Source organism: Bactrocera oleae, chromosome 4 (assembly GCF_042242935.1).
Source record: "Bactrocera oleae isolate idBacOlea1 chromosome 4, idBacOlea1, whole genome shotgun sequence".
In the NCBI taxonomy this organism is placed as follows: Eukaryota; Metazoa; Arthropoda; class Insecta; order Diptera; family Tephritidae; genus Bactrocera; species Bactrocera oleae.
The window spans coordinates 45140649-45153915 of record NC_091538.1 but is presented as its reverse complement, the minus strand read 5'-3'; the positions used below and the strand labels follow the sequence as shown (position 1 = coordinate 45153915).

At 34.1% G+C, this 13267-nt stretch overlaps 1 protein-coding gene across 4 annotated transcripts in view; it reads left to right on the top strand.

Moving 5' to 3' along the window:
• dpr12 (defective proboscis extension response 12) overlaps nucleotides 1-13267 on the top strand; it is a 237419-nt gene that overhangs the window by 120531 nt on the left and 103621 nt on the right. For all 4 annotated transcript variants that reach the window (XM_036362709.2, XM_014244248.3, XM_036362706.2 and 1 more), the window contains one exon: nucleotides 10314-10428. The gene's annotated coding sequence lies outside the window, so the exon portion shown is untranslated. The remainder of the gene's footprint in view (nucleotides 1-10313; nucleotides 10429-13267) is intronic.

Below are 13267 nucleotides of genomic sequence, written 5' to 3'. Positions count from 1 at the left end.
GAACTTAGCAGTATAATATTGTTCTGAGAATCTTTATATATGAAGATCCAGCCCTGCCTGAAAATTGATGTCTGAGAATACCACATTTTTATTACAAGTACTTCTCTTCTAGAAAGCATAGAGAGATTTGTTAACTGAAGTTTTCCTAGAAACAGTATTATAGAACGCATAAAGAAGAAGAAGATAACTTTCAATATTTTTTTTATATTTAGGTAACTATTAACGGTCGATGAGGCTGTAAAAGCAATACCAAATGTGCTAGGTATTTTGAGGTAGCAAGTATATCAAGCAGAACTTTTCGATTTTTGCAAGTTGTCATAAATGAAATGCGAAGTTTTTTTCGAAACTTGCATCAAATTCAAATACTCTGCGCCAAGTTTTTGTTGTTGGTTCCTAAATAGTAATTTGAACGCTTTTTATTTTTATTAACATAGTAAATCTCTGTTTGCCTTTGCATAAATTCACTCAAATTCCTTATATTTATCAAGTAAAATAAGTTTTCCAAATAGTTGTTTTTTAAAAAAACTCTATTGTACTGGTAGCAGGGGAGAAGATTGAAAGTCTGTCTATCTGTATATGCGCGAACAAGTTCTATAGTTTTTGAGTTATCGCTCCAAAAGTTTGCACACGCCCATTTATTTGCAAGAAGCTGTCGGAATTGCACTATAGTATATAGCAGCCAAACAAACTGAATGATAAGAGCTAATTTCTTGTATGAAAAACTATTTTATATTCACAAATTTGGCCATGGATTATTACCTAAAGCATTATGTAGCATATATAATATATAGCCGCCATTCAAGCCGAACTATCAGAATGAAGTTCTAGTAAAGAAAACTTTTTTATTCGACAAGATATCAAAATCAAGCTCTTGTTAGAAAACTTGAACCAGTGAAAAGTCTTATAGCTTCGGTGCAACCGAACTTAACGTGTTTTCTTGTTTCAATATTATTTGGGCCATTCCAGGACATTCGAGGCGCCTGCCACAGTTAAACCTTTGTAAGTATTGTATGAAGAGTTAAAATCTAATGATTATATTAAAAACTCGTGAATTATGAAACCAATTTATTTGTGCTTCAATTGTCTCTCATAAAGTGAAATGAACACTATTCATATTTCTTTTAGTTTGGACGTAGAGATTATGTACACATATTTTCATTGTAGTTCATATATTTTGAATAACAATCGATAGTTTTTCTCATTAATGTAAGGTAATGTATTATATTCTACCAATAATAACTAGAATTTTTGGTTATGATTAAGCTTACTTATTTCATTACAATGGATTACAAAAACTAAAGTCTTATACAAGTAATATCTATAGTATTATATACAAACTTATACTTATATATATTCTATGAAACGCGTCCAATTAATTATTTTATGTATGTATGCAAATCCGCTAATTGCTAAAGCTGACCTTTTTATACACTTCACAAAGCGGACGGTGCGTATACGTAACCTCTTCCATTTTCAGCCACTTTCTGCAATAGTATACTGTACATACAAGCTGGTACATTAATATTTATTAACTCTTACATAATTTGTTTGTTTGGTACCACTGTAATTGCAAACATTCATTTAGAAACAATTAAATTGAAATGTGTGCTAAACAATCTCACTGCTGGGCAAATACAATACAAGCAAATGGGAATTGATGCACAAGTACACATACACACAACACACTTGCACTAAAGCAAATGAGAATACGCAAATGGATAAAATTTGAATGTGTATATGTACGTGTAGGTGTGTGTGTGGAAGAGATCAATTTCTAGGTAAAAGCACTTGAAATAATGAATTAATTATTCAAAAGATTTGCGGAGATAAAAATTCAGCAAAATGAAGGGATGTGTAACATGAAAACAAACGAAATAACTCAAATTTAAATAGCAAAATTTGGATTGTGACAGAAAAAGGTATTGTAAATAAGGAAAGCAAACAAAAAACAAAAGATAAACAAATGAAATAATAAACTAAATGGACTGTGGAGGAAAGCAAACACATGTGTATTTTTATGTATGTATAGTGTATGGTATGTAGCTAGGAAGTGCTAGTTTCAAAAACTTATTGTGGGATAGATGCCTAAAGTGCCAAATGTTTGCGAGTTACATAACAGAAGATAATGCGAGCAGCCACAATGGCAACAACATAAAATATAACAAATTTATTTGAATAAAGACAATTTGGTCAACTCAATTTCGTAGAAAACAGCAAAATAAGGGTAAAAATTATATTGATGTAGGCAATTTACTAAACAATGTAGGTATATAGTATATATATATATACTCCCTAATATATATACAATTTCTAGATGAGACCATATGCATATAGAAATATAATATAGGATAATTGCATATGCTCCGAGAATATGTGACATTTTTATACCCTTGAAACATTTTACTACAGAGTATAATAGTTTTGTTCACCTAAAACTAATCGCTATAGATATAGAGTTATGTATATATACGAGACAGGTTGAAATTCGGATTTCTGTCTGCTCGTCAGTCTGTCTGTGCAAGCTGTAACTTGAGTAAGTATTAAGATATCTTGACATATCTTCATATCTTGATTATTTGGTACACATGTTCCTTGCTAGAAAAGTAAAGACGAGTTCGTAGATGGGCGTAATCGGACTGCCACGCCTACAAATCATCATCAATCGAAAACGTATACTCGTCAAGTGTACACAGAACTAAAACTTGGAACAACGAATATAATAAAGGAGGGCACCTGTGGTTTCAAAATCTAGAAATAGTGGGCGTGGCCCCGCCCTCTAAAAAGTTTAATGTATACATCCCTCAAACCAATAATGCTATATCACCCAAATTCGCACATGCAAATTTTTTCAAACCTTCTTACGATTGTGTGAAAATAGGTGAAATCGGATGATAAATAGTACCGAATAAGTGAACCCCAGTGCCTATAGTTGGCTTTTTGCTCAAAATATCGGTCAATGTGTGGGATACTGAGTGTCCATATTTATCTTAGCCCTCATATACCAAATAAAAAAAGATTTTCGAACTTCCGGGTGACTTTAATCTTTTTTATCGGCTAAAATGTGAGTTATCTCAATGAAATTGAGAGAGCGTATTTTCCAGTCTATCTTTGTGTCTAAGATAAGTAAAATCGGTTGATTGTACTCCACATATGTTGGTGACGGTATGAGAGGTGCTTTAATGAAATTGAGGGAGCATTTTATTCACATATACATATACCCGTATATCAGTCGATATGTAAAATATCTTAGTAAAATTACAAAGTATATAAATATACTATTATTTAATGCCGAAGATATATGAATTTAGTCTAGGAATTACGCCAACTCCTTATTTTAACAAACTTCATGCCGAGCATGTCGTTCAATTTGTGAGAGATATAATTACAAATTTGCTTGAAAATACGATGTAAAGTAAAAATAACTTAGTTAGCCCATGCTTTTCTCTGTTCCCAATATAGCCTGTAAAATAATTTCCAACTTTCCACCTAAAAAAAATGTGCGATACTTTAATAAAATTAAATGAACGAGTTTTCTTAAAAGCTGTTTGTGAATATGAATTAAATAGATCTAAACTTTGGTCTAAACCTTATATCCCTAAAATAATGAATTGCGATCCTCTGGTCGGCGTTTTCACATCGACTCATTGTATAAATTTTGCTTCTTTAATTGAGTTTTGATCCCATATATCGCATTTGAAGATGATTTTAATTTATTTTAGCTGGCTGAAGTAAAATATGGTAATAAAACTAAGTGAGTCTATGACCTATAATATAACTTAACAAAATACCAAATTTGATTGTAATCCATTTACAATTTCATTGAATGATGAATTTTGAATTGTTACGCAACATTTATAATATACAGTTTTCTTAAAGCCTGGAGGTATTTTCCCTGCTCCTTGTAAGTTTCAAGAGTACAAATGTTCGGTTTAACCTTAGTCCTTCCTTACTTTTCTTATTTCTTTTTTGTCGAATAAGATTAAAAGGGATAATGGCTTTGAAAGAAGTTATCAAGCGCACACTTAAATTGCTAATTAGGAGGTGCAAAGGCTCACATTACTTTCTCTCGCCCCTTCACTGATAAATTACTCTCATATAAATAATGCTGCGAATGTCTATATATGTGTAAGCCATATACATGTACATGTGTGTATTTGTGTTGTATATCCTTGACTATAATTGATTCATGAACTGTCATTTGTCGTGATCACGCAGTCACACTTGCGACAGCAGAGGAGAAAAGGATAAATTGTTGGTAGAACCCTAAAGTATATCACCACAGCCTTGAGGGTATTCTACATTGTCCTTATTGTACCTTTTAGCCACAGCAACATTGTCACAACAACTTCTGCTCTCTGTAGGCCCACTATAATTTATGCTCACAAACATACATACATACTCACGCACAGGCTAAAGTTACGCAAATCTGAATTCTGCATGGAGGAGCCTTTTTGGGTCTCTCAATGTGCACAATTTATGCTTCTGGTGTAGATTCACATGTGTCCAGCCATTGTTGCTGTATACATATATGTCCCAATTTAGTGTGGTCAACCGCTTCATTTTACAATTAGTTGTCAGTTGTATATTTTATTAGTTCTGATTGTTCTTCCTAACTAAGTTATTGAATACAATTTTTGGAAATTACTTCATTCACAACTTGTTGTGAGAGGAGGAGACTTTTTTGATTTTTTTGTTAGTTATCTCTATTTGAATCTAGATATTTATAACTAATTGTTGTCACTCAACTCAGTCGTTGCAATGTTTAGTTATGAAAAGTTTCTAAGTTGATTAGGATTAAAGCATTTCTTTTTTAACCAGCTGAGAAAGCCTAATATCATATAAGTAGAATTTTAGTATACAAAATTTAAAGTTAAAAAGTATATCTTACCGTAAAGCTTTCGTAAGAGCTGTATATATTCTATGTAGAGAGATTTAGGAAAATTTGTATTGAAAATTTTCGAATACTGTGTCTATGAGTGATATTTTCAATGATAACTAGACAAATTTAGTCTCATAAAATTATATTCTTTATCTCTTAAATACCTTTATTGACCCGATGATTAGTTCATTTGAGATCAATGTGAGCTGCGAGTTAAATAACCGTGAACAACAACAAATACGGTTCTATAACGCTATTGAAAATACAGTGTGCATTCACTGCTACAATCTTTAAACTTTATAAGTGCATCCCAATACCAATTTTGCTTATATACATAAACGTTTATGCGAAAAGGCGCATCATCTTTAGCCTGATCTTCTAAATCTTCTAAGCCTTCACAGCACATCTACGTTATTAGACCTCTGGAACTTATTTTTTTTATTTGCTGAAGTGTAAAGTTTTTTTTGTTTGTCTAAAGTCGAAAATCCATTTTTTGATATCCATCACATGTTCTGGTAACCCAGATTGTTATGCCAGGATTTTACTTTTTTTTGTTGTGGATCTAGGTGAAATTTTTAAAGAGTTTAAAAAGAGGCATAGAATTTTAAAGAGTTCTTATTATTTTTTTCGTTAAGCTAAAAAATATTTTATTTTTTCGGTTTTCTCATATACCCCATACATTCAAGCCTCTTAGGTTGGGTTTAGGTCACACATATCTCATTTGCGTTAATGAGCTTGATTTTAGTATAAATAATTCATTCACGGTTTTGTTTAATATTGAAGGTTGCATTATTTCGCAACTATTTTTAATACGTTTTGCAACACCTGAAAGTTTTGAACCTTTTCCAATTGCGAGAGCATATAATGTTCGGTTACACCCGAACTTTGGCCTTCCTTACTTGTTATATATTTAGATTTAGCACTTAAACTGTAGGTGTGAGGTTTTAATACTTAAACTTTATTTACGACAATTTTATTAGGTTAAAGTTAATGCTTGTCTACGAAGAGTCTATAAAACTTCCAGTAATTTAATTTGTCTTTAAATATTTAATATTCTGAAGAAATCAATCAATTAATAAACCCACTTCACGAACCACCACTAGTTGCAAAGTGCGCTGAGGTGGCGATATATACTCTCGTGCTCGTTAAGTGTCTCCGTACCTCAGTTGCCACAACTTTTCATTTAATATCACCGTCCATAATCCAATTTCTATTTACTTGAGGGCCAAAGCATTACACCGATGTACTGTGACTACTGATTGCCACCTGCTGCGTCAGCGCTAAATTTTTATTGGAAACAATGTAAAAATACCTAAAGTTGCTCAAATTACGGCCGACTTCTGCAGAGCGCCCGGCCACCGCGCACTCCTTCGACAACCACAGTCACATCTGCTGCTTAATCCCTTTTAACGGCTGCCGTTGTTTGTAAGTTAAAACACGACTGGCATTAGCTGCCACTGTACTCTTAGCCTAAAATACATTTTTATCTTCATCTCGAGTTTTTTCTCGAAATCACTCCGTCTTTTTGATGGGCGCGCCAGTATTCGAGTATTTTTTTATGTTCTGCTGGCGAGGCGCGTTCTGATGTCGGCGTTGATTGTTATCACCATTAATGTTGCGATCATGATTATCCATTTTCAAGTGGTGAACGCAGGTTGTCTTAAAACGTTGATTTCTCTCTTTCTCCCCGTCAAAACTACAATGTGGGCACATGTACGTGCGCTTGTATTTGTGGCACTAATGTAATTTGGAAAATTTCGTGTAATAGACTTTTACGCGCTGAAAAGTTGCTCGCCATGAATTCGGCAATTCACATTTAACTTTTATTTAATTTCATTCTTACTCGCAGCACTTAAAATGTCTGAGGTTAAGCAGACTTACTGTTTGACAGCTTAGTGGGCATGTGTGTATTGTTGTTGTCTTAGAATTGCTGATTGGCATTTGTGCGTACTTTTTTTTAGTACTGGAGTACCATTGACCCCTTGAGGTGTAATTTTGTGGGGAATATTAAAATCGGGAAAATGAAGTTAATGTATTTATCGTACACTGATTTCAGTGAATCAGCGGAAATGAGCATAATACGAAATTATGGCAATCATAATATCGGAGTATACATAAAAGACTTTCAAAAAGTCTCTTAGTCGTTCATTTTCATGGTAAAAAACTACTAAAGGTAGTATCGAGTTCGAAACTAGATGATAATAATCACTTAAAAGTCTTGCCCTTGCCATATAATTTTAATTACTTGTATCAAGCTTTATGCATTCGTTTCTTTCTTCCTTCCAAGCAACCATCGATGTCCCAGCGAATATTACCGAATGGATTCTTAAGTCTATAATTATAATTGATCATCTCATCTCGTAATATTTATGCCTTTTTTAGCAATCATTTAAAATACAACGAGAAATTAAGTCCTTTTTTACTTGAACTTATTAATATATGAAGTATGCAATAAAACTTATTTGCCGTGGTGAACTAAGTTCAGTTATTTTCTATAGTTATGCATTTATCATTGACAGTCCTATGTAACTAGTCAACTGTCAGCATTTAAAACCGACTTAGGCTCTTCACACTTACTCTGGCTTAAGCCATCCGAAAGATCTGAAATATTTGATGTCGTGCTTTCTTAACACCAACATATGTGTTTTTCTCGAAAAATAGCAGTTTGAAGTTCTAGATCGAATTGGTCAAATGGTTCATTACAAGTACATCAAACTATTCCGGAATAGCTGAAGACTTGGCTGAGACCCGGTAAAATTTTTCCGAAATTTTGTTATCATATCTCGTTAGTGGGATAATGACAGAATCAAGGGTAAGACTTTATGACGGATGACTTCAGATTTTAATTTAATTCAAATTTTAATTTAATTTTTAAGAATAATGCTTTACTCATATATTATCTATAAAAGTATTTTCTAATATCAACAAAATAATATTTAGAAAATTAAATGTATTCTAAATACCGTCTATGAGCTAGTCGAAGGGTATCTCCATGTAGTATCGAACTGGGCGAAGAGAAGCAGCTTAGCCGTGAACTCAAGTAAAACTGAAATGGTTTCATTAACCAGGCTCCCAGACGTTCATCTTTCCTAATTCTTCTTGGTAGTCTTAGGTAGTCAGTATTTTTAAAAACATACATTGCCGATTATTAAGCTGGACCTAAATATTATTTAATACTGCTGAAAAAATAATGAGTTCTTCTGCCGAAATTTCTAATTTCTAAAATAAAATTTTCGCTTTTAAGCAAGAATATAAAAAAAAAACTTCTTTAAGACTTTTTTTCAAGCATTGACAACTAAGGCGTGCGAAACGGAAGTGCTGAATAACGGAAAACGTTGACGAGAAGAAATCCTTTTCTAACTTTTATTACATATTTATTAAAATTTTAATTAAAAATCTCTTTCTTTCACAACTTCACAAACTGGAATGAGGAGAGAATTATTGTAGAAAGCGCTGCACGACAGTAAGCTACATATGCACAGTTATATACGTATGTATGTATATGCTTGTAATATGACTATTTAAAGCTGAGTGAAGCAAAATTGCCCAGCAACCGAACATGCTGCTGCGCTCTCTAAACTCTCACACAACGGAAGAAATGTGAAATTTATGTATGAGCAACGGAGTCTCGCGCCGACATAGGAATTTTGATAAAATACTAACGGATTCGGAGTCTGTGAGCAGCTTGTGTAGCGGCATGAAACCAGAAGCTGGGCAACAAACAAAAACGCTGTTGTGGCAAAGTTAAATATGCGGATTAATGTGTAAACCAACAACAAAAGCGCAAATGACAGCGGAGCACAGCATGAACAACAAAAACAAAAAAGCCGCGCTGTGTAATTTTTAACCACAACCACACGCACACACACACACGGATTTGGGCAACAACAAGGCAAAACACAGTGGGCGGTTGACACGAAATTAATGACATTTTTTTGCGACTTCCTCTTTGAAATTTAGAACGTTTTCACTTCCTTCGACAACCTCAACAGTTAAAACGGCGAAGCGAAGGGAGAAATTCGTTAGAAAAATCGAAATTCCGTTGAGTTCGTGGAAATGTTTTTTGTCTGCAATTTTCGGCGAATTCTTGTGACAATTTTGGTATGTTTGTGTTTGTGTTGTAGCAGCATGCAACAGGAGAGTTTAAATTAAATTCGCCTTAAAAACTTTTCGCTACTCAACGCCAGTGCACCAGGAGGCGGCTTGGTGCTGCCAACAAATTAGCTGTGATAATTAAAAAATAATATCGCTATCAAGGATATGGCGCTAATGAGTGTGCGTGTGTGCGTGTGTGCGTTGTGAAATTTTTTGAAGCCGTAAATATACAAAGAATGCCGAAAGAATAGGCTTACTACATTCGTAGGCAACTCTAGACAGTTCAGTAAATAGCAAATTTAACTGCCAAAGCAATTAGCGTAATTTGACTGTGGGTGAGGATACTTAGTGAGATAAGTAAGGATCTATGGTATGATTAAACTGTTGACGAATGCCAAGCAAAAAGTGAACAAAGATTTATTGATTATATTGCCCTGCAGTTTCTTTATTTTAATTACTAATTAACCCTTTTAAGTTAGTTAATTTTTAAGATACTTAACTATCCTCTTCAAAGTTAAAAAGCTGAAGGGGACTAATTAACTAACTAACTTAAAATCAACAAAACAATATTCCCCTCTAATAAGTGTTTATGATGGAAACTAATATTTTGAGCTAACAGATTGGAATGTATAGAGGTGTAAGCTTCATAGAACGCGTGCCTTTCCAAGCATTCAGTGACTTTGCGTATCTCTCAGTATTAATATACGAATGTGTGTGAATGTCGGCTTAAATCACTTTTGCCTGCATTAGAATGAGAAAAAATAGTAAGTATGCCTTCTTGGTCTCAGGATAACACTTTTGATTCGTCACACTCTTTTACAAATACACTAATTAAAGCGTTCCACGTACTGGTTGAAATTCCAAGTTAATACCTGGGACTGTAACTTGTGAGCTAAAAGCTTATAAATATCATACTTTCAAGCAGAGATCGAAATTAGTAGGATTGTCGATTAAAATGTAAAAGTAAAGAAAACTAATGATAGCATGGATTGTGTAATCCTCCGTTAGGCCTTAAAGGAATGCAAACGAAGGGAAGAAGAAATTTCAACGTCACATAAGGGTGATATTGCACCAAAAAAAAAAACATAAATAGGAATGAGTTTTATCACATCCTTGACCGCTCCCTACGAATTGTCTTCGAGACCCAATCGTAAATATTTAAATTGTAAGTAAATGCGAGCATTAAGAATTTTTAGAGCATGCAATGCTCCATTTCCTTGCAAGCACATTGATATGCATAATAAAGTGAATACATTATGGCTCATAAATAATTAATAACACTTACCTATGCTTTTAGCAAATTACAATAATTTCATCTGCACCTTTTCCCTACTTGCAGCACGCGCTGGAAGCAAATAAAACCAGCATAATAATTTTGAAGTCACAAAAAGAAGCAAAACACAAGCATATAAAGAAACGGATGGCAACACGAAAAGTCATATCGAGTTACTAAGGTAAGTACAGCAGGCGATTTATGCATTTAATGTTTGGCGCAAGCGCCCTTAACCCAGCGCCTGCCATTTGACCAGCTGATTGCTATGCATAAATGGTCCCTATTTCTGAGGCAATTGACCGACTCTTTGTCGAATTGCCATCATTTACATACGCACACAACACTTTCTCCTGCTTGGGTGTGTATGTGTGTGCGAGTGCCTGGCAATTTAATTTAATGGTTGCATATTTTACATTTGCACGGCCATGAGCAAATGAACAGCGTGTTGGTCAAGCATTTGTACGTGTGAATGTGCGCATTCAAATGAATTTCGGTGTAAAGTAAATTGTGCATGGGTGTGCGTATGCGTGAACATATGTTTTCGCATGTAAACGCACGCATAAGTGTTGGTAAGTTCGAAGTGGTGTCCGCACAATCCTTTAGCATTTCATCTCATTTGGCCATTTTAATGGCAAACATATGATAATGAAATGACCAGTCATGCCATTCAGCAATAACATATCCACATGCTATATGTACCGTTATGTGTTGCTTAAGCACGCATCACTATGAATGAAAATTAACAGGGCTGTGTGCTTAAGTGTGCGTTTTGAGTGTGTTTGTGTATGTGTGGATGAGAATGGCAAATGAATTACTGCTCGAGTGGCTTGAGTGCACGACAACAACAGCAGCAAATAATGTGAAAAGAAGAATGCTTGGAAATTCTTATGAAAGACAAATGAAGCCACAGGCCAAGCAGAACGACGCACGACAATGTGACACATACACTCATGTATATCATCAATGTGCTAGAATATATGAGTGCCACATTCTCCCTCTATGCCACTCACACACACACATACAAGTGTCACGTGTGTTTACTTCCTTTATTTCCTTGCCTTCATTGTGGTAATTACTTTGCTTTTTCTTTGCCATTTCAATGGCGGGCATTAAATAATATTAAATTTCATAGCCTTTAACATACTGCCACACACCCATACTCACACGCACGCACACAGAGATAGTAAACTATGTGCTTGTCCACTTGCGCATATATTTCCAGCACACACACCCACACACACACACACACTAATTCTTTCTTATATACTCTCTACTATCCGCTTTTGTGCGTCTTTTATTAATACTCGCTTTGTTGACCGCACCCATACTTCTGCACTTCGCCGCAGCTGCTCTCATTTGCTGACCATTTTTCCATTCATTTCAACTGAATCGCAATAAATGATGCAAACAATGCGAAAATATAAACTACGAAATACGCAAAAATTGCAGCTGCAAGTGCGCTCACACAAGCTGGGCGTTGACCACACACATACTTATACAAGTATGTATAAGCTGGTTCTTCGCACTACTCCAAGGAGTTGCCGCAAGCGGGTGCTGCTTGGACAAATATAGTACTTTAAGTGAATGCCCGTTGCTGCTGTCACTTGTGCCCATTTCGCACAAATGTTCAACTTCTATATGGAGTTAATATGAACTTGTACATTTCTTCCATGTTAATTTAATTTGCTTGCAAAAATTCGCTCCATAAACGATATATGCTCTATACAAGCAGTCATGGACAATAAATGTTGGTGAGAACGTGACAGTAGCCTTAACGGTCATTACAGGCATATTTCGAATATTATATTGTTTAATATGTATTATGGTAAATACAAGGTAACAATTCAAGAAATTTATTAATGTATGTTACTTGACGGCAGTGGATTTATGGGTTATTATAGTAACAAATTTTATTAAATTTATCGTTATAAATTTCCATATAATAATGCTGACGATTAAAACATTCCGGAGTAGATATTTCTATTTTAAGAACAAGAAAGGTGACCGAGGCAATTGAATATTTTGGTTGATACCTCGCTCAAAACTATGCAAAACTTTAATCATTACTGTTATAGAAAAAAAAAATAAAGAAAATCGCAAAACTTTTATATTTTATACAGAGAGTAAGAAAAAATAATTGAATATCTCTTTTTTTGGCTTTTTTAAAATTTATTTGGGGATATGTATATAAAATGTTTATACTCTTGCAACATGTTGCTACAAGGTGACATACATGTGTCCGTCCGTCTTTCCGTGCAAGCAATAATTTGCGTAAAAATTGAGTTATCGTTGTACACATGTTTCCTGGCACCCAAGGAGGGTTGGTGTTGCAGGTGAGCGTAATCGGATATTTGCCCACAAGACTCAATTAATCGAGAACAAATAAATTGTCATAACTAAGCAACCCAATAACATACTAGGCTGTTATTTAATAAAACGAATTTAATATAGTATTAAAATTTAATGAGTGTAAACATTTTTATAAAGTAGGCGTGGGTTCTCCTTCTTATAAGTTTAGTATACATATCTCCTTAGCTATTCAAGCTATAATAACCAAATTCGTTATGACCAAAAATTGCCTAAGTCGGCCCAAAAAATTCAAGCCCCAGATACCGAATATGTGGATCACATTTTCCTATTGCGAACTTTTTATCGAAAATTTCGGTCAATCTGTGAGATATATCATGTAAATTAGGAGAGAATCCTTTTCTAATAATAGTATGTATGTTGAAAAATGGTTGAGTCGGATAAATTATTCCCTTATATAACATAATATAATCGAGATTATAGCGTTGCTCTCAACTATAATCTGTGCCAAATTTCGTGAAGCAACCTTGTCAAAAAAAGTTTACAAACAAGTATCTAAAAAATTTATTCGGAGTTTATAGCGTTGTCTCTGATAATACTTCATGCCAAATTTCATGATGATTTTTTTAAGCAAAACGTTTTTAATACATACAAGAATTTAATTTTATCGTTCGGTTTGAATGGCAGCTTTATGCAGGGTTGCAAATAATGCA